The following is an 18,528-nucleotide window of genomic DNA, read 5'->3' as shown; positions in this document are numbered from 1 at the left end:
GGTGAAAGCGTGCAGTGCGTCTGGCTTCAGAGACGCCCGCCATCTTTGTTCCTCGCATGAGAGGCTTTGTATCCCGCCTGCACAGTAAGTCCCCCACCCCCGCTCATGCCCGTGTCTGTCTCCTGTTCCTCCCACCCCCCCACTCATGCTCCGTGTCTTCCGTTTTCCTCCAGCCATCGGAACACGGTGGCCAGCGGAGGGCCGAGGAGCGTGATCTGCCGCCTGCACATGAACGCTGTGTGTCTTTCTCCCTCCCGCCCACCCCCCGTTCATGTCCGTGTGTCTTTCTCCCTCCCGCCCACCCCTGCTCATGTCCGTGTGTCTCTCCCCTCCCGCCCACCCCCGTTCATGTCCGTGTGTCTCTCCCCTCCCGCCCACCCCCTGCTCATGTCCGTGTGTCTCTCCCCACCCGCCGCCCACCCCCTGCTCATGTCCGTGTGTCTCTCCCCACCCGCCGGCCACCCCCGCTCATGTCCGTGTGTCTCTCCCCACCCGCCGGCCACCCCCCGCTCATGTCCCGTGTGTCTCTCCCCACCCGCCGCCCACCCCCCGCTCATGCCCCATGTGTCTCTCGCCACCCGCCGCCCACCCCCCGCTCATGCCCTGTGTGTCTCTCCCCCTCCCGCCCACCCCCCGCTCATGCCCCGTGTGTCTCTCCCACCCCCTGCTTATGCCCCGTGTGTCTCTCCCTCTCCCACCCACCCCCCGCTCATGCCCCGTGTGTCTCTCCCCTCCCGCCCACCCCCGCTCATGCTCCGTGTGTCTCTCCCCCTCCCGCCCACCCCCCGCTCATGCCCCATGTGTCTCTCCCCCTCCTGCCCACCCCTCGCTCATGCCCCGTGTGTCTCACTCCCCTTCCCCCCACCCCCTGCTCATGCCCTGTGTGTCTCTCTCCCTCCCCTCCACCCCCGCTCATGCCCCGTGTGTCTCTCTCCCCTTCCCCCCACCCCCTGCTCATGCCCCGTGTGTCTCTCTCCCCTTCCCCCCACCCACGCTCATGCCCCGTGTGTCTCTCTCCCTCCCCCCCACCCCCGCTCATGCCCCATGTGTCTCTCCCCCTCCCGCCCACCCGCCGCTCATGCCCCGTGTGTCTCTCCCCCTCCCGCTCACCCCTCGCTCATGCCCCGTGTGTCTCTCCCCCTCCCACCCTCCCCACGCTCATGCCCCGTGTGTCTCTCTCCCTCCCCCCCACCCCAGCTCATGCCCCGTGTGTCTCTCTCCCTCCCCTCCACGCTCATGCCCCGTGTGTCTCTCTCCCCTTCCCCCCACCCCCACTCTTGCCTTGTGTGTCTTTCCCCCTCCCCAAACCCCCGCTCTTGCCCCGTGTGTCTTTCCCCCTCACCCCCGCTCTTGCCCCGTGTATCTTTCCCACTCCCACCCACCCCAGCTCTTGCCCCGTGTGTCTCTCTCCCTGCCCCCACCCCCGCTCATGCCCTGTGTGTCTCTCTCCCTCCCCCTCCACCCCCGCTCATGCCCCGTGTGTTTCTCTCCCTCCCCTCCACCCCCACTTATGCCCCGTGTGTCTCTCTCCCCTTCCACCCACCCACGCTCTTGCCCCGTGTGTCTTTCCCCCTCCCCACCCCTGCTCTTGCCCCGTGTGTCTCTCCCCCTCCCGCCCACCCCCGCTCATGCCCCGTGTGTCTCTCCCCCTCCCGCCCACCCCCCGCTCATGTCCCGTGTGTCTCTCCCCCTCCCGCTCATGCCCCTTGTGTCTCTCTCCCCTTCCCCCCACCCCCCGCTCATGCCCCGTGTGTCTCTTTCCCCTTCCCCCACCCCCGCTCATGCCCCGTGTGTCTCTCGATCCTCCCCCACCACCACCACTCATGCCCTTTGTGTCTCTCTCCCTCCCTTCCACCCCAGCTCATGCCCCGTGTGTCTCTCTCCCCTTCCCCCACCCCCCGCTCATGCCCCGTGTGTCTCTCTCCCCTTCCCCCCACCCCCCGCTCATGCCCCATGTGTCTCTCTCCCTCTCCCCCACCCCCGCTCATGCCCCATGTGTCTCTCCCCCTCCCGCCCACCCCCCGCTCATGCCCCGTGTGTCTCCCCCCTCCCGCTCACCGCCCGCTCATGCCCCGTGTGTCTCTCCCCCTCCCACCCACCCCACGCTCATGCCCCGTGTGTCTCTCTCCCTCCCCCCACCCCCGCTCATGCCCCGTGTGTCTCTCTCCCTCCCCCTCCACCCCGCTCATGCCCCGTGTGTCTCTCTCCCTCCCCTCCACCCCCGCTCATGCCCCATGTGTCTCTCTCCCCTTCCCCCACACCCACTCTTTCCTTGTGTGTCTTTCCACCCCCCTCGACCCCCGCTCTTGCCCCGTGTGTCTTCCCCCCTCACCCCCGCTCTTGCCCCGTGTCTCTTTCCCCCTCCTGCCCACCGCCGCTCTTGCCCCGTGTGTCTCTCTCCCTCCCCCCCACCCCCGCTCATGCACTGTGTGTCTCTCTCCCTCCCCCTCCACCCCCGCTCATGCCCCGTGTGTCTCTCTCCCCTTCCCCCCACCCCCACTCTTGCCTTGTGTGTCTTTCCCCCTCCCCACCACCCCCGCTCTTGCCCTGTGTGTCTTTCCCCCTCACCCCCGCTCTTGCCCCTTGTCTCTTTCCCCCTCCCGCCCACCGCCGCTCTTGCCCCGTGTGTCTCTCTCCCTCCCACCCACCCCCGCTCCTGCCCTGTGTGTCTCTCTCCTGCCCCCTCCACCCCCGCTCATGCCCTGTGTGTCTCTCTCCCTCCCCCTCCACCCCCACTCATGCCCCGTGTGTCTCTCTCCCTCCCCTCCACCCCCGCTCATGCCCCGTGTGTCTCTCTCCCCTTCCACCCACCCCCGCTCTTGCCCCGTGTGTCTTTCCCCCTCCCCCACCCCTGCTCTTGCCCCGTGTGTCTCTCCCCCTCCCGCCCATCCCTGCTCATGCCCTGTGTGTCTCTCCCCCTCCCGCCCACCCCCCGCTCATGTCCCATGTGTCTCTCCCCCTCCCGCTCATGCCCTGTGTGTCTCTCTCCCTCCCCCCTCCTCCCCACACCCCGCTCATGCCCCGTGTGTCTCTCTCCCCTTCCCCCCGCTCATGCCCCGTGTGTCTCTCTCCCCTTCCCCCCACCCCCCGCTCATGCCCCGTGTGTCTCTCGATCCTCCCCCACCACCATCGCTCACGCCCCGTGTGTCTCTCTCCCTCCCCTCCACCCCCGCTCATGCCCCATGTGTCTCTCTCCCCTTCCCCCCCACCCCCCGCTCATGCCCCGTGTGTCTCTCTCCCCATCCCCCCACCCCCCGCTCATGCCCCGTGTGTCTCTCTCCCCTTCCCCCACCCCCTGCTCATGCCCCGTGTCTGTCTCCTGCTCCCCCCACCCACTCATGCCCCGTCTCTGTCTCCTGTTCCCCCCACCCGCTCATGCCCCGTGTCTCTCTCTTGTTGCCCCCCACTCCCCCGCTCATGCCCCGTGTCTGTCTCCTGTTCTCACCACCCCCCGCTCATGCCCCGTGTCTGTCTCCTGTTCCTCCCACCCCCTGCTCATGCCCTGTGTCTGTCTCCTGTTGCCCCTCACCCCCCCACTCATGCCCCGTGTCTGTTCTCCCCACCCCCCGCTCATGCCCCGTGTCTGTTGTTCCCCCCACCCCCCGCTCATGCTCCGTGTCTGTCTCCTGTTCCCCCCACCCCTCGCTCACGCCCCCGTGTCTCTCCTGTTCCCCCCACCCCCGCTCATCCCCTGTGTCTCTCCTGTTGTCCTCCACCCCCCGCTCATGCCTCTTGTCTCTCCTGTTGCACCCCACCCCCTGCTCATGCCCCGTGTCTGTCTCCTGTTGCCCCCCACCCCCCGCTCATGCACCGTGTCTGTCTCCTGTTCCCCCCACCCCCGCCCATGCCCCGTGTCTGTCTCCTGTTGCCCCCCACCCCCCGCTCATGCCCCGAGTCTGTCTCCTGTTGCCCCCCAACCCCCTCTCATGCCCTGTGTCTGACTCCTGTTGCCCCCCACCCCCACTCATGCCCTGTGTCTGTCTCCTGTTGCCCACCACCCCCCGCTCACACCCCGTGTCTGTCTCTGTTGTTCCCCCACCCTCCGCTCATGCCTCGTGTCTGTCTCCTGTTCCCCCCACCCCCTGCGCATGCCCCGTGTCTCTCTCCTGTTGCCCCCCACCCCCCACTGATGCCCCGTGTCTGTCTCCTGTACCCCCCACCCCCGCTCATGCCCCGTGTCTGTCTCCTGTTGCCCCCCGCTCATGCCCCGTGTCTGTCTCCTGTTCCCCCCACCCGCTCAAGTCCCGTGTCTCTCTCCTGTTGCCCCCCACCCCCCGCTCAGGCCCCGTGTCTGTCTCCTGTACCCCCCACCCCCGCTCATGCCCCGTGTCTCTCTCCTGTTGCCCCCCACCCCCTGCTCATGCCCCGTGTCTGTCTCTTGTACCCCCCCACCCCCCGCTCATGCCCCGTGTCTCTCTCCTGTTGCCCCCCACTCCACCGCTCATGCCCCGTGTATGTCTTCTGTTCCCCCAACCCCCGCTCATGCCCCGTGTCTGTCTCATGTTCCCCCCACCCCCCGCTCATGCCCCGTGTCTGTCTCCTGTTGCCCCCACCCATGCCCCGTGTCTGTCTCCTGTACCCCCCACTCCGCTCCCATGCCCCGTGTCTCTCTCCTGTTGCCCCCCGCTCATGCCCCGTGTCTGTCTCCTGTTGCCCCCCACCCCCCCGCCCATGCCCCGTGTCTGTCTCCTGTTCTCCTCACCCCCGCTCATGCCCCGTATCTATCTCCTGTTCCCCCATCCCCTGCTCATGCCCCGTGTCTGTCTCATGTTCTCCCCACCCCCCCGCTCATGCCCCATGTCTGTCTCCTGTTCCTCCCACCCCCCGCTCATGCCCCGTGTCTGTCTCCTGTTGCCCCCCACCCCCGTTCATGTCCCGTGTCTCCCTTGTGTTCCCCCCACAACCCGTGTTACCCCCCGCTCATGCCCCGTGTCTCCCTCATGTTCCCCCACCCCCCATTCCTGCCCTTTGTCTCTCTCCTTTCCCCCCCACCCCCGCTCATGTCCCGTGTGTGCCCTGTACCCCCCACTCATGCCCCGTGTCTCCCTCGTGTTCCTCCCCAACCCCCGCTCATACTCCGTGTCTCCCTCATGTTCCTCCCCACCCGCTGCTCATGCCCCGTGTCCCTCTCGTGTTCCCTCCACCACCTCTTATGCCCCGTGTTTCCTTCCTTTCCCCCCCACCCCCTGCTCATGCCCCGTTTGTACCCTGTTCCCACTCACCCCCCGCTCATGCCCATGTGTCTCCCCTGTTCCCCCCACCCCCCGCTCATGCCCTGTTGTGTTCTTTATACACCCCGCCTTCCCTTTCCATGGTGGCCATCTTGGTAAAAGATTTTCCTTCCTACACCGGGATGCCGCAGGCGTCCCAGTGTAGGAAGGAAAATCTTTTTTATTTTTTTACCACCCAGCGTTCCCACTTTGGGGACATAAGATGTTAGTGGCCTTCATCTATTGAAAAGGATGTTATGGTGACGTTGCACTAATAAAAACCTTTAAAATTTAGTAAAAAAAAAATGTTGCAGGGACGTTATGGTTAAGTTGCACTAATAAAAACCTATGAAATTCAATGAAAAATCTTTGTTAAAGGGACGTCATGGTTAAGTTGCACTACTAAAAACCTATGAAATTCAGTGAAAAAACTTTGTTAAAGGGACGTTATGGTTAAATTGCGCTACTAAAAACCTATGAAATTCAGTGAAAAAACTTTGTCAAAGGGACGTTATGGTTCCAAGTAAAACCGAAAAACCCTTGAAATTCGCCAGTTATGGTAAGCTAAGCAACCATAACTCGCGCCACCACCGTGCACTGCTAAGACTAACACCCCACTCTTGCCTTGTGTGTCTTTCCCCCTCCCCACCACCCCCGCTCTTGCCCTGTGTGTCTTTCCCCCTCACCCCCGCTCTTGCCCCTTGTCTCTTTCCCCCTCCCGCCCACCGCCGCTCTTGCCCCGTGTGTCTCTCTCCCTCCCACCCACCCCCGCTCCTGCCCTGTGTGTCTCTCTCCTGCCCCCTCCACCCCCGCTCATGCCCTGTGTGTCTCTCTCCCTCCCCCTCCACCCCCGCTCATGCCCCATGTGTCTCTCCCCCTCCCGCCCACCCGCCGCTCATGCCCCGTGTGTCTCTCCCCCTCCCGCTCACCCCTCGCTCATGCCCCGTGTGTCTCTCCCCCTCCCACCCTCCCCACGCTCATGCCCCGTGTGTCTCTCTCCCTCCCCCCCACCCCAGCTCATGCCCCGTGTGTCTCTCTCCCTCCCCTCCACGCTCATGCCCCGTGTGTCTCTCTCCCCTTCCCCCCACCCCCACTCTTGCCTTGTGTGTCTTTCCCCCTCCCCAAACCCCCGCTCTTGCCCCGTGTGTCTTTCCCCCTCACCCCCGCTCTTGCCCCGTGTATCTTTCCCACTCCCACCCACCCCAGCTCTTGCCCCGTGTGTCTCTCTCCCTGCCCCCACCCCCGCTCATGCCCTGTGTGTCTCTCTCCCTCCCCCTCCACCCCCGCTCATGCCCCATGTGTTTCTCTCCCTCCCCTCCACCCCCACTTATGCCCCGTGTGTCTCTCTCCCCTTCCACCCACCCACGCTCTTGCCCCGTGTGTCTTTCCCCCTCCCCACCCCTGCTCTTGCCCCGTGTGTCTCTCCCCCTCCCGCCCACCCCCGCTCATGCCCCGTGTGTCTCTCCCCCTCCCGCCCACCCCCCGCTCATGTCCCGTGTGTCTCTCCCCCTCCCGCTCATGCCCCTTGTGTCTCTCTCCCCTTCCCCCCACCCCCCGCTCATGCCCCGTGTGTCTCTTTCCCCTTCCCCCACCCCCGCTCATGCCCCGTGTGTCTCTCGATCCTCCCCCACCACCACCACTCATGCCCTTTGTGTCTCTCTCCCTCCCTTCCACCCCAGCTCATGCCCCGTGTGTCTCTCTCCCCTTCCCCCACCCCCCGCTCATGCCCCGTGTGTCTCTCTCCCCTTCCCCCCACCCCCCGCTCATGCCCCATGTGTCTCTCTCCCTCTCCCCCACCCCCGCTCATGCCCCATGTGTCTCTCCCCCTCCCGCCCACCCCCCGCTCATGCCCCGTGTGTCTCCCCCCTCCCGCTCACCGCCCGCTCATGCCCTGTGTGTCTCTCTCCCTCCCCCTCCACCCCCGCTCATGCCCCGTGTGTCTCTCTCCCCTTCCCCCCACCCCCACTCTTGCCTTGTGTGTCTTTCCCCCTCCCCACCACCCCCGCTCTTGCCCTGTGTGTCTTTCCCCCTCACCCCCGCTCTTGCCCCTTGTCTCTTTCCCCCTCCCGCCCACCGCCGCTCTTGCCCCGTGTGTCTCTCTCCCTCCCACCCACCCCCGCTCCTGCCCTGTGTGTCTCTCTCCTGCCCCCTCCACCCCCGCTCATGCCCTGTGTTTCTCTCTCCCTCCCCCTCCACCCCCGCTCATGCCCCGTGTGTCTCTCTCCCTCCCCTCCACCCCCGCTCATGCCCCGTGTGTCTCTCTCCCCTTCCACCCACCCCCGCTCTTGCCCCGTGTGTCTTTCCCCCTCCCCCACCCCTGCTCTTGCCCCGTGTGTCTCTCCCCCTCCCGCCCATCCCTGCTCATGCCCTGTGTGTCTCTCCCCCTCCCGCCCACCCCCCGCTCATGTCCCATGTGTCTCTCCCCCTCCCGCTCATGCCCTGTGTGTCTCTCTCCCTCCCCCCTCCTCCCCACACCCCGCTCATGCCCCGTGTGTCTCTCTCCCCTTCCCCCCGCTCATGCCCCGTGTGTCTCTCTCCCCTTCCCCCCACCCCCCGCTCATGCCCCGTGTGTCTCTCGATCCTCCCCCACCACCATCGCTCACGCCCCGTGTGTCTCTCTCCCTCCCCTCCACCCCCGCTCATGCCCCATGTGTCTCTCTCCCCTTCCCCCCCACCCCCCGCTCATGCCCCGTGTGTCTCTCTCCCCATCCCCCCACCCCCCGCTCATGCCCCGTGTGTCTCTCTCCCCTTCCCCCACCCCCTGCTCATGCCCCGTGTCTGTCTCCTGCTCCCCCCACCCACTCATGCCCCGTCTCTGTCTCCTGTTCCCCCCACCCGCTCATGCCCCGTGTCTCTCTCTTGTTGCCCCCCACTCCCCCGCTCATGCCCCGTGTCTGTCTCCTGTTCTCACCACCCCCCGCTCATGCCCCGTGTCTGTCTCCTGTTCCTCCCACCCCCTGCTCATGCCCTGTGTCTGTCTCCTGTTGCCCCTCACCCCCCCACTCATGCCCCGTGTCTGTTCTCCCCACCCCCCGCTCATGCCCCGTGTCTGTTGTTCCCCCCACCCCCCGCTCATGCTCCGTGTCTGTCTCCTGTTCCCCCCACCCCTCGCTCACGCCCCCGTGTCTCTCCTGTTCCCCCCACCCCCGCTCATCCCCTGTGTCTCTCCTGTTGTCCTCCACCCCCCGCTCATGCCTCTTGTCTCTCCTGTTGCACCCCACCCCCTGCTCATGCCCCGTGTCTGTCTCCTGTTGCCCCCCACCCCCCGCTCATGCACCGTGTCTGTCTCCTGTTCCCCCCACCCCCGCCCATGCCCCGTGTCTGTCTCCTGTTGCCCCCCACCCCCCGCTCATGCCCCGAGTCTGTCTCCTGTTGCCCCCCAACCCCCTCTCATGCCCTGTGTCTGACTCCTGTTGCCCCCCACCCCCACTCATGCCCTGTGTCTGTCTCCTGTTGCCCACCACCCCCCGCTCACACCCCGTGTCTGTCTCTGTTGTTCCCCCACCCTCCGCTCATGCCTCGTGTCTGTCTCCTGTTCCCCCCACCCCCTGCGCATGCCCCGTGTCTCTCTCCTGTTGCCCCCCACCCCCCACTGATGCCCCGTGTCTGTCTCCTGTACCCCCCACCCCCGCTCATGCCCCGTGTCTGTCTCCTGTTGCCCCCCGCTCATGCCCCGTGTCTGTCTCCTGTTCCCCCCACCCGCTCATGTCCCGTGTCTCTCTCCTGTTGCCCCCCACCCCCCGCTCAGGCCCCGTGTCTGTCTCCTGTACCCCCCACCCCCGCTCATGCCCCGTGTCTCTCTCCTGTTGCCCCCCACCCCCTGCTCATGCCCCGTGTCTGTCTCTTGTACCCCCCCACCCCCCGCTCATGCCCCGTGTCTCTCTCCTGTTGCCCCCCACTCCACCGCTCATGCCCCGTGTATGTCTTCTGTTCCCCCAACCCCCGCTCATGCCCCGTGTCTGTCTCATGTTCCCCCCACCCCCCGCTCATGCCCCGTGTCTGTCTCCTGTTGCCCCCACCCATGCCCCGTGTCTGTCTCCTGTACCCCCCACTCCGCTCTCATGCCCCGTGTCTCTCTCCTGTTGCCCCCCGCTCATGCCCCGTGTCTGTCTCCTGTTGCCCCCCACCCCCCCGCCCATGCCCCGTGTCTGTCTCCTGTTCTCCTCACCCCCGCTCATGCCCCGTATCTATCTCCTGTTCCCCCATCCCCTGCTCATGCCCCGTGTCTGTCTCATGTTCTCCCCACCCCCCCGCTCATGCCCCATGTCTGTCTCCTGTTCCTCCCACCCCCCGCTCATGCCCCGTGTCTGTCTCCTGTTGCCCCCCACCCCCGTTCATGTCCCGTGTCTCCCTTGTGTTCCCCCCACAACCCGTGTTACCCCCCGCTCATGCCCCGTGTCTCCCTCATGTTCCCCCACCCCCCATTCCTGCCCTTTGTCTCTCTCCTTTCCCCCCCACCCCCGCTCATGTCCCGTGTGTGCCCTGTACCCCCCGCTCATGCCCCGTGTCTCCCTCGTGTTCCTCCCCAACCCCCGCTCATACTCCGTGTCTCCCTCATGTTCCTCCCCACCCGCTGCTCATGCCCCGTGTCCCTCTCGTGTTCCCTCCACCACCTCTTATGCCCCGTGTTTCCTTCCTTTCCCCCCCACCCCCTGCTCATGCCCCGTTTGTACCCTGTTCCCACTCACCCCCCGCTCATGCCCATGTGTCTCCCCTGTTCCCCCCACCCCCCGCTCATGCCCTGTTGTGTTCTTTATACACCCCGCCTTCCCTTTCCATGGTGGCCATCTTGGTAAAAGATTTTCCTTCCTACACCGGGATGCCGCAGGCGTCCCAGTGTAGGAAGGAAAATCTTTTTTATTTTTTTACCACCCAGCGTTCCCACTTTGGGGACATAAGATGTTAGTGGCCTTCATCTATTGAAAAGGATGTTATGGTGACGTTGCACTAATAAAAACCTTTAAAATTTAGTAAAAAAAAAATGTTGCAGGGACGTTATGGTTAAGTTGCACTAATAAAAACCTATGAAATTCAATGAAAAATCTTTGTTAAAGGGACGTCATGGTTAAGTTGCACTACTAAAAACCTATGAAATTCAGTGAAAAAACTTTGTTAAAGGGACGTTATGGTTAAATTGCGCTACTAAAAACCTATGAAATTCAGTGAAAAAACTTTGTCAAAGGGACGTTATGGTTCCAAGTAAAACCGAAAAACCCTTGAAATTCGCCAGTTATGGTAAGCTAAGCAACCATAACTCGCGCCACCACCGTGCACTGCTAAGACTAACACCCAGGACATCAAAGATGACATCACTGATGACATCACATGTCTGGCTCACTCTTTTTTCTTTTGCTGACATATCTAGGCCACATGGTTTTCTTCAGCAACAGTCAGAAACTAAAAATTGTATTTTATTTGTAGACGTATCCTTCAATTAGGTTATTACAGTAATTCCCTTAGAGACCAGTCACATCATATGAAACATATACATACGGAAGACACAAACTTGAAAGACAGCAATCCTTTTTGTGCATAAAGATAATCAATAGACTTATGAGCACTTTCTGATAGTTCTGTTTTTTTTTTATGGCTGTACTTTCCCTGTGGGTCCAATCACATCAAGTGATACATATACATAGGGTAAATAGCAGCTTTGAAACAGAGCAATCATTTATTTGTATGAAAATAATCAGTTAAGTTATGAATTTTTTCTTCTACTACTTGTGCTTTTTGCTAACTTCACTTTCCCTGTGTTCTTGTGTCTTTGTGTTTTGTCTATAGTAATGCAATTATGTAATACATGTGTTTTATTAGCTACGTATTACATATTTCACAGTACACAAAAATCTATTAAGAAAACAATTATCATTTCATTATTCAACACATTAACATTACGAATATTATACCTTCATCTTGTACGCTGCACACAATGTTATGTTTCTGCATGAGTAGCTTAGTATACTAGATAGAACCCCATAATAGAATGCTATTTATATCAATGCATCGTTCAATGCACTAATTAGGGTATGATATTTATTGCAATGATCCTTGACACTTGTTTCGCAACATTATAATAAGAATCCCTTGTACACATATTTCATGAAAAGTACATAAACATGTGATGTCATCAGTGATGTCATCAATGACATTTGTGATGTCATCTTTGATGTCCTGGGTGTTAGTGTTAGCAGTGCACGGTGGCGCGAGTTATGGTTGCTTATCTTACCATAACTGCCGAATTTCAGGGGTTTTTCGGTTTTACTTTGAACCATAACGTCCCTTTAACAAAGTTTTTTCACTGAATTTCATAGGTTTTCAGGAGCGCAACTTAACCATAACGTCCCTTTAACAAAGTTTTTTCACTGAATTTCATAGGTATTTAGTAGCGCAACTTATCCATACTATCCCTGACTTTAAATACATGTAACATAGAACAAACTGAACCCCTAGCTAGTGATTTCGATGTCCGCGGACTACCGCCATGTCCGCGGACAGATCGAAAATCTAAGCGTGTTGAATGTAAATTTAAATAGTGTGCTCCATTTCCCCTTTGAGGTTGGCTCTGAAAAGAGCCGTTTTTTTTGTTTTTTTTGCAGATGCTCGACAGACACCTGTTATTTTGTATTTTTTTTCTTCTTTTTTTCTTACTTTACTCCTAAAATCTTCACATAACCTTCTCCAAAGCAACCCTTACATTCCAAAACAGCATGGCATTTCCCATAAAAGATAGGGAAATGCCATCTTCTTTAAAATAAACAGCATTACTGGAATCAATATTCTCATTATTACAGAAGAACATACCAGCTCTAAGCATGAAGGCACACATGCCTCGGTTGATTACACACCTAGGATTGTTTTGCTGAGGACAAAAAACTGAACTATTGTCCCATATTGCCCTAGGTAGTAATCCAGAAAAAAATGCTTTGGCATTTGGAAGGATGTTCATTACTGCTTGAACCAAGTGTTCCAAATCTGCCAACAAAGTAGGGGCACTGACGTAGCCCAAACGGAAAGCACCATAGTGCAAAACTACCACATGGGGACTGTTGATCCTGCCCATATCTTCATAAACTTGTACAATTCCCTGTACATTGCAATCAGGCACAGTGCTCCACATGATCTCCACTCCTTTAACATCAAAATTCTTTGCAACATGCCTGTACTGAGCATACTGTTGTAAACCATGCACAAACATAACTCCGAGCACCAACACCCTGACTTTCTCCACTTCTGCCATCTTCACTACACACAGTCTCTTTGAACACAAATCCACAATCTCAACATCTGATTGGCTGATCCCTACAGTCTTCTTTCCATGCTGGATTTGCTGGAAAACCCCGGATGTAGCACGCCCTGTCCGCAGACCGCATAACTCTAAGACAGCCCTTCTACCATTTCCACTTCATTCTCTGTGTCATTCCCTCATTGGATACAGCTAAGCAGGCACACAATACGGAGAACATCGTCAGAACACCCCCATTTTGTTTGTTTTCGAACATTTCAGGACACCGCGAGTGTTCTTAGAACACATTGAACTTGCCAGCAAACATTACGGACTACGTCCTCAGAACACCCCCATTTTCTTTATGTACGAACATTTGAGGACACTGCGAGTGTTCTTAGTACACTTTCAGCTTGACAACGAACAATACAGACAATGTCTTCAGGACACCCCCTGCGAACATTCCAGGACCCCACGCATCTTCTTAGAACACTTTCAACTTGACACCGAATCCATTCTGTTTATTTACGAACATTTCAGAACAGCCGTGTTGTCCGCAGACAAATCGAACACAACAAAAGCGTCTAGCACATAAAAAAATAAATACAACACTGCACCTATCTCATACTCCCCCGCCCTCCCCAAACGCTCTTACACACCAACACACTCCACTAAATACAATTTTTAATCCAAGTTTCACCGCGCTGTCCGCGGTCGTCCGCGAATGCAAGATGGCGGGTGCCACCGAAAACCTGACGCGCTCCACGCCCCACGCCGTCCAATCAGCGAACATGTCGGATGTCCACGGACATCGCGCAAGCCGCTCGGCCAATCAGGGCACTGTCCGCGGAGCGAACGGGGAAGTCCGTCCACGAAGCGAACCGAGATATCACTAACTTTTTGGCCTTACCTTTTGGTTATTTTAAAAAAGAATACTGGACGGATTTACACCAAATTTGCAAAAGCACGCTTTCTGGACCAAGCCCCCACAACTGCCGCAAATTTGGTGTAAATCCGTCCAGTGGTTTGGGCTGTAGGCGTGCGCAAAGTTTTTTCCCATTATGTCTATGGGAAAAAACAAAAGTTTTGGGACCCCCCCTATAACTTTGCCCCCCCTGGACCAAACCTCTCCAAACTTTGCAAAAAATGGGCAATATACTTTATTTTTGCAAAGTTTGGTGAGGATTCGTCCAGAGGGAGCGAAGTTATAAGCCGCCCAAAAAATGCTCTTCCTATGGAAACACAAACTTAACCAATCTCTGTACGAGGGATTCTTATAATGCTGACCAAAAACTGTCAAGGATGGTTGGGATAAATATCATGAGCTAATTAGTGTATTAAGCAATGCATTGATATAAATAGCATTCTATTATGAAGTTCTATCCAGTATACTAAGCTACTCAAGCAGAAACATAGGCAGTGTGTGCAGCATACATGATGAAGGTGCCATATTCACTGTACATATATATATATTTATATACATATATATACATATATATATATATATATATATATATATATATATATATATATATATATATATATATATATATATATATATATATATATATGAAACCCCAACAACTCATAAACGCATGCCGTGACACATTTACCCTGGATGTTACATACCTCATCCCAATCTGCACATATTGGGTGACAGAGTGCAGAGGTGAAGGCACATTTTTTACATTATTTTTGCCATGAAAATACATTTCTCTGCATGTGGCAGAGCTTTCATGTGTTCCTTTGCCATGTGTGAGAAGTAATCAGGTTCTGGTCCCAGCGATCATAATCTGGGACTTCTACTGCCTTTAACCATAACAAAGCCAGTACTACAGGTGACAGATTGAATGGAAAAACACAGAATATGATGACTGACGTAACAATGTCAGAAGAAGCCCTTGGCTTAATGTATGGGACATTGTGACATACAAGCTATCATATAAATTAGAAATTATTAGAAATTATTGTGTGGCTCATAGGATGCCTCACTGTAGCCCAAATGGACCTCTTGCACTTTCCTGAAATCTTCAGCAAAATTACTGTTCCGATTCATTGCAAAAATAAGGGGGGTCCTGGGAGCCTCTCTGCCAGAAATTAGTCCTGGTTACAAGATCCTTATCCAGATTCTTTAGCTTGTTGTCTTTCACAGAGAAGAAATATCCCAATCATGTCAGTCTTTGTCCTGCCCATTGGCAGTCCAGCACCAAAATGCTAGGCAATTCACCTCTGAACAAGAGTACCAACAGTATCCCCAGACGAGTTTCGGTCTGGTTGAGCCTCATCAGTAGGGTGGAGCTGTGCCTCTCTAAGAATAGTGAGCAATGGGTCCACGTCTGGATTCCCCTAGTAACTTAGGGTGAGACCCAAAGTTACTTAAATATGCATAAAACAAGGGAAGTTTTAGGGGCCTATGTGCAAGACATTAGTCCTGGTTTGAGAGCCTTACCAAGATTCTTTAGCTCACTATCTTTCACAGAGGAGAAATATCCTAATCACATCTGTCTTTGTCCTGCCCATGGGCAGTCCAGCACCGAAATGCAAGGCAATTCTCCTCTGAACAAGAGTACAAACAGCAACCCCAGATACGTTTTCCGGTCGGTTGGACCTCATCAGTAGGGTGAAGCTGTGCCTCTCTAAGAATAGTGAGTCCCTCTATAAGAATAGTGAGCAAGGGGTCCACGTCTGGATTCCCCTAGTAACTTAGGGTGAGACCCAAAGTTACTTAAATATGCAGAAAACAAGGGGGGTCCTGGGAGCCTCTCTGCCAGAATCTGGATAAGGATCCCGTAACCAGGGCTAATGTCTGGCAGCAGGACTCCCAGGACCCCCCTTGTTAATGTTCCCATTCATTGACATATACATGAGTCTCACCTATCCTCTAAACTCTGCTGAGATGGATGCTCACATTTACTCTGCATGGCGAATGCCACTGAAATTCATGCTGCATAAAAATGCCACATAAAGGAGTTTCAGCCATTAGCTCTGTCACAAGGTTTGACAGTCTGCTCCCTGATGACTACAAAATCCAACCGTTCCGGATGGGGTGTAGCCTTGATCTTCCCGGAGTGGATTCCTGCCTCTGTCATTCCTATGCAGGCCTACTCATCTTTCGAATGCCTTGGCTGCAGGCTCTCTCTCTCCCTGCCACCCTCTCAATATGGCTACTATCTATCAGCCACCTGGTCAGATCACCTCCTTTCTTTCTACTGAGTGAGCGGACCTCTCCTCCTCCATCCTGGCATCGACCACTCAACTCCTCTTTATTGGAGACTTCAACATCCACCTGGATGTTTCCTCTCCCTCCTCTGTACACTTTCGAGAACTCCGAGACTCTCTTTCGCTTTCTATTCTCCCTGCTGGCCCGACTTACTCTGCAGGGCACATTCTGGATGTTTTATCTCCTCAGACCACCCCCTCTATATCCCTCTCACCACTCCTCTCTCCAGGAGTGATCACTTTCTCCTTTCCTCCCATCTCTCCCACTCTACCCCTCCGGCCAAGCCAGCTCCAGCACTGCCACATACCTTCTTGGTCATCCGACCCATGAAGCATGTGTCAGTTGAGGCTTTCGCTGCCACTTTCTCCACCCTCCTCCTCCTCTGGCTGACTCACATCCTGCCACAGCCCTTTCCACGCTCCACTCTTCTATCTATGCTACTCTTCTAGGTCTTGCTGCTATCATGAGGATTCGCTTGAATCCCAAAGCCAAGTGCAACTCCTGGTACGACTCTGAACTGTCACTCTTAAATGCAAGTGCAGGGTGGCTGAGAGGAAATCATGGCATCTTGTGCATCTTCTGACAAACTGGCCTGCCGCCTACTCAAAAGGCAATCCCGGCTCTCAGTCCACACTAAAAAGAGAGCCCACATCCAAGCCTGCATCTCTGCAGCATCTAAAAAACTCGGCCAAACTCTTTAAAATCTACTGGGAGCTGGCCAATGCTGCTGCAGTCTCTACTTCTCCTGTCCCCTACCAGACCCTCTGCATGGCTCTGGCTTCTCTAAAACCCAGGACATCCTGTCCACCCTCTTGTCCTCTCCTCCTCCTCCCTCTACTCTCTCCTCTACCTCCGGCCCCCATGTGGCCACCTCTCCTCCTTCTTTTGCTTTCCTCTGTTCTCCTCAGATGAGCAAGTCTGATCTATGAAAGTCTCACCAAAAACGGATCCTTCCCTGTTCTTCCAAAACCATCAAGGACCACATTGACACGCTCACTCCTGCCCTGGCTGACTTCTGCAACCACTCCTTCGCCATTGGAGCCTTCCTTTTCCCCCTGAAGCACTCTCTTGTGCACCTTATTCTCAAGAAACCCTCTGCTGATCCCTCCTGCCTGGCTAACTATCGCCCGATCTCCATCACTCCTTTCCTGGGCAAACTCCAGGAAAAGCTGTCCATCTCCCAGCTTAATCTTCACACTGAATCTGTTGGTTGTCTCCAAGACCATCAGTCTGGCTTTAGAGCAACCAGAAGCACGAAACTGCTCTCCTGAACATCCGTTAAGACCTGCTCTCTAACTTTGATTCTAATTGCCCTTCTGTCCCCATCTTACTTGATCTATCTTCTGCCTTTGACAAGGGCAACCATGCCATCCTGCTCAACTGTCTCCATGATAACCTCGGTATCACTGATCAGGTCCTGGCCACTGATCAGTCCCTGGCCTGGCTGACCTCGTTCCTCTCTGATTGACCTGCCCAGGACCAACTTGGGTCCTTCCTTTCCTCTATCTCACCCTCTACCTGTGGTGTTCTTCTGGGCTCTAACCTCTCCCCTAGGCTTTTCAACCAATACCTGGCACCCCTCGCCCACCGCATTGCCGCTCTCTGCTCCAACTTTCAGTGCTATGCTGATGACACACAGCTCGTTTTCAGTCTCCCCTCTGCCACCTCATCTCCTTCTCTCATCCATCTCTGACATCTGTCTGCAATTCAGGAGTGGTGGGCATCCTACGATTTCTGCCTCAATGCCAGTAAGATGGAGATTATCCTCATCTGCACACCTGCACCCCCCTTTCCTGTCACTCTCTGTCCAGCCTCCCATCCCTCTTCCTGCTCCCAACTGTGAGGTTAAGAATCTTGGGGTCATCTTCGACTCCACACTCTCCTTTTCTACTCACATCTCTGACATCTCTAAGAAGTCTAACTACCAAATTCACCTCCTTAGAGGTATTCTTCCTATCCTCTCCTTCCCCCATAAGCTCACTGTCTCTAGAGCTCTGGTTCTCAGTATGCTGGGCTACTGCAACAGCCTCTTTCTAAATCTGCCTGTTTCTACTCTCCTCCCTCTGCCACTCATCCAGAACAGGACTGCAAGACTTGTCCTTGGCCTCAAGCCCAGGGAGTGTATCTCTCCAGCACTGAAATCTCTGCATTGGCTCCCATTGGCTGCAAGGATTAAGTTAAAGAACCTATGCATTGTCCACAAGGTTTTCTCGGGCCTGGGTCCTCAATACCTCCAACTCTCTCTTTGTAAATACCTTCTGTCTAAGCACTTCACTCCTCCACCTCCAACTCCCTCATGGTCAGTCGCTTGTCCAAGCAACGAGTTGGTATGTGGTATGCCCATTGTGTTAAGATACGTCATAATACGGGAAATGAGAAAACAACTAATGTCTGATCACCCTGATTAAACCCCACATTTTGGCCAGGAGACTCTCTTGCCCCAAAGCTGGCAGCCTGCACAAACTGTTGGAATTCTAGGAGGCATTCATCGAAAAGACAGACAATTTTCCACCTGTGAGGTTTTATCTGGGAAAAGAGAGGAGACGAGTGCTAGCACGTTTAGTGTCATCCAATGTAATGCAACATCCTCCCTACCATCCCAAGCAGGTGTAATTACAGAGTGTGAGTCCAACGAGAGGCATACTCTCTTTGTCAGTTCCTTTGAAATAGCCAGCGCAAGTATAGACACATTCGAAATCAAGTCAATGTGCTGGCATGCTACCAAATTCTCATTGACAATGTATGTCAGGAAGCAAGATGTGTCCAAATTAGCCAGAGAGAAAGTCCTGCCTACTGTACCTAAATCTAGCTCGGAATTCCCTGCATGGATCATAGCGAAAACCACTAAATTAAGGCTGCTCCCGAAGTTCTCCAAT

Source organism: Ambystoma mexicanum, chromosome 7p (genome assembly GCF_040938575.1).
Source record: "Ambystoma mexicanum isolate Mex_15411 chromosome 7p, UKY_AmexF1_1, whole genome shotgun sequence".
Lineage (NCBI taxonomy): Eukaryota > Metazoa > Chordata > Amphibia > Caudata > Ambystomatidae > Ambystoma > Ambystoma mexicanum.
The sequence above is the reverse complement of the archived record's forward strand: the minus strand, read 5'-3'. Positions refer to the sequence as shown.